Source organism: Rattus rattus, chromosome 2 (genome assembly GCF_011064425.1).
Source record: "Rattus rattus isolate New Zealand chromosome 2, Rrattus_CSIRO_v1, whole genome shotgun sequence".
NCBI classification, from domain to species: domain Eukaryota; kingdom Metazoa; phylum Chordata; class Mammalia; order Rodentia; family Muridae; genus Rattus; species Rattus rattus.
The window spans coordinates 13,116,578-13,120,527 of NC_046155.1; the positions used below are offsets into that span (position 1 = coordinate 13,116,578).

Genomic DNA, 3,950 nt, shown 5'->3' on the forward strand with positions numbered 1-3,950 from the left:
TTTATAATAGCCAGAAGCTGGAAAGAACACAAATGTGCTTCAACAGAGGAATGGATACTGAAAATGTTGTACATTTACACAATGGAATAATACTCAGCTATTCAAAAAGAATGAGTTCATGAAATTCATAGGCAAATGGATGGAACTAGAAAATATCCTGAGTGAGGTATCACAATCACTGAAAAACACACATGGTATGCACACACTAATAGTGGATTTAGCCCAAAGCTTGGATTATCAAGGTATAATCCAAAAGACCATGAACCTCTAGAAAAGGATGAATAAGTGCAGCTAACTTCAGTCCTTCTTACAAGGGAAAAATATTAGGAAGAGATATGGAACAATGTTTTTGGAGCATGAGACTGGAAGAATGGCCATTCTGACCCTACTACCTGTGGATCAGTCCATGCATAAAGCCTGAAACCCATACAATGTTCTTGGCTAATGCCAAGAAGTGCATGCTGGGATGAGCCTGATATAGTTTTCTCTACAGCGGCTGTGCCAGACCATGAGAAATACAGAGGTGGATGCTAGCAGGCAACCATTTTCTCAAGGTTGGGGGTTCTAATTATAGGAGTTAGAGAAAAGGTTTGGAAGGAGCTAAAGTCTGCAATCCCCAAGAACAACAATACTGAACCACCCAGGGCTCCAGGGTTAAACCAACATCCAAAAGTACATATGGATGAATGACCCATGGCTCCAACTGTAGATGTAAGCAGAGGGATGGCCTTGTTGGGCACCAATGGGAGGGAAGCCATTCGTCCCACCAAGGCTCAGGCTCCAGTGTAGGGAATGTCAGGGTGGGGAGGTGGGAAGTGGTGGTTTGATAGGTGGGGAACACCCTCATAGAAGAAATGGGAGGAAATTGGGTAGGCAGTTAATGGATGGGAAATCAGGATAGGGGATATCATATGAAATGTAATTTAAAAAATCCAATAAAAAAGAAAAAAATTAATTAAAGAAATGAAAAAAGTTAACAAGCAACTGAAAGAGTCAGATGCAGATATTCGCACCCAACCAATGAACAGAATCTACTGACCCCTCTGATTGAATTAGGGAAAAGCTGGAGGAAGCTAAGGAGGAGGGCAACTCTGAAGGAGGACCAGCATTTTCAATTAACCTAGACCCCTGATATCTCTCAGACACTGGATTCCAACAAGGCAGCATATGCCAGCTGAGATGAGGCCTCCAACACATATAGACCAGAGGACTCCTGGGTCTGGGTTCAGTCAGAGATGCACCTAACCCTCAAAAGACTGGAGGCCCAGAGAATTTAGAGGTCTGGTGGGGTGGGTGGGTTGGGGACATCCTTGTGGAGATATTGTGGATGGGGCAAGGATGAGGTATGAAATGTGGAACTGTCAGGTGGGGCGAGTAGATCAGGAGGGAAATGAAATCTGGAGTGTAAAATAAATGAAATAATAAATAAATAAACAAGCACACAAATGAATATATAAGGATCCATACATGCTAAGGAAAAAATGGATTTGAAAGAATTAGGAGAGATTACTGAAAGCATTTGAAGGAAGAAAACAAAAGGTGAATTAAGTAATTGAAATCTTAAAAATTCATTTTAAATGCCAATGTAAGTAAATGATGTTTAATATGTCACATCATAGGCTTTTTGTAACCATTTCTAATACTGTTCCTACCACATAATTTATCGTGAATGTATTGGGGACTTGTTTATTTGAAATTTTTCATGGGTTGTTAAACTGAAGGACATATCAGGGACTTTCAATATAAGCAGCTATAAGCTTAGCAAATTCAATGTGAGCCAGGGGCCACACTCTTATGTGCATGAATATATGAAAGCATAGTGTTGCATCATTATTATATTAGTTTCTAGTTCACAAATGGTATTAAGACTACTATAAATTTCCTCCCCAAAGGAATGACAAATTTCCTTCTGGAAACTACAGGTAATTTTTTGAATCTTAATGTAGAGCTTTGAAACTATTATTCAGATAATGACTAGAGAATATATTTCACAGAACTACTAAAAAGTCATCTAATTTCCATAGTATTGAAACAAGACATATATTTAGAATTCTTTTATTTCAAGATTTAGAACTGCCTGTCACTTTGTAGAAAACTCATTCTATACATAAAGTATTTATGTAAAAGTACCTAGTTTCAATGCATAAGATGCACATGGATTCACTGTGATCTAATCATTCATTTAAGCAAATAATGTAATTATCGTATGCTTCTATGACATGTGCTATGAATTCTTACTTCAGTAGTAATATGTGGCTCTTGCTTATCCATGTTAAATAATCTATGCAAATCTTCACTGACCAATTATAAAACAAGAGGCAAAATGTTACTGAAACCCAAAGCAAAGGTTCAAAATGTGTCAGCAAGAAAATGTACATGAAAATTTTCTTCTTGTGCTGTCAATTACCATCGAATATATTAATGCATGTTTATTATTGAATTTGAACGTGTCGTCTACATGTTATTAATATTAGGATTACACCTAAGCAGTCACTAATTAAAAGAGTATATAAATATCCATCACAGGGTTATTGTCAAAAAGGAAAAAAAAATCCTCATAAGCTTCTGAGATCAATATAGTTCATTTTTCTATACCTCTACATCTTAGAACTACAGAAATATGAGAATCCATTCTGAAATTAATTGCATGTAGCAGAAAATAATAAATATTATTTACCCTTCAACATTAAAAATAAAGCACTACAGGCCATTTTGCCACCTGAAAAATTGTTGTGAATGCACTTTTGACTTCTTTGTTCCGTAGACTGTAGACCAGAGGGTTCAGCATAGGGATGATCATGGTGTAGAACACAGATGCGATTGGGTCAGTGTCCATGGAGTGACTGGAGCTAGGAAGCAAGTATATGAATATGACTGTCCCATAGAAAATAGACACTGCAGTGAAGTGTGAGGCACAAGTGGATACAGCCTTTCCATATCCAGCACTTGAGTGCATTTTAAAGATTGTAATAAAAATGAATGTGTAGGATGTACAAATAACTAAGGGGGGAAAATATATTGAAGCTTCCTACATAAACAAGAACCAGCTCACTGTTGTGTCTGTCAAAGCAAGAGAGAACCATGACTGCTGGAACAGAAGAAATGATGGACAACATTAGATCTACAGAAGGAGAAACTGAAAGTGTCTCCAATGTGAATGACTGCATTCAGGAAACCACATACATAGGAATCTATAGAAAGACAGACACACTTGAAGTCATGGTGGTAGCATAGTGCAAGTGCTTATATACTGCTGCATAGGCCATTGAGGCCAACAGGTAATTTTCCACACTAGTAAAGGCTACAAAATAGAACATCTGAGCAGCACAGTCATTATAGGAAATGTCCTCGTTTCTTATAAGGAGCCCAGTCATGAGTTTGGGATGACAGCTGAGGAGTAACAAAAATCAACCAAAGACAGATTATCTAGAAAAAAGTACATGGGACTGTGGAGACAAGAGTTGAGTAAAATCACCAGGATTATCCCCAGATTTCCCACCAGTGTGATGGTGTAGATGAGAAGAAATGTGAATAGGGGAAGCTGTAATACTGGGTCACTGGTGAGACCCAGCAGGAGAAACTCTGTCACTTTTGTATTATTCTCCATCTTTTCTACCTTTAAATCATAGAATGTTCACATCTATTGGAAAAGAAAAACACAAGGATAACAAAGTTGAATTAAAATAGAAATACATAAGTGTGGGTATATAATGGGTCGAGCAATGATCAGTACTTGGAAATTGTGTAGAAAATAGAATTTTCCCAAATCAAATTTGATATATTAGTTATATAGAGGGTTATATGTGTAATAATTAACATATTATTAATGGATTCTTTTTCTAACTTTAATTTTTTTGTAGTTCAAGCACAGAAACTGAGATTATTTAATAGTGTGATAAAAGTGATGTGTTAATGATTTCCAATTCATTTCTAAGCCCAGTTAAAATGCA

General features: G+C 36.9%; 1 pseudogene; it reads right to left on the reverse strand.

The window, feature by feature from the left end:
• Positions 1-2,686: 2,686 nt before the first annotated feature.
• Positions 2,687-3,607, reverse strand: LOC116891838 (annotated as a pseudogene).
• Between the last annotated feature and the right edge of the window lie 343 nt (positions 3,608-3,950).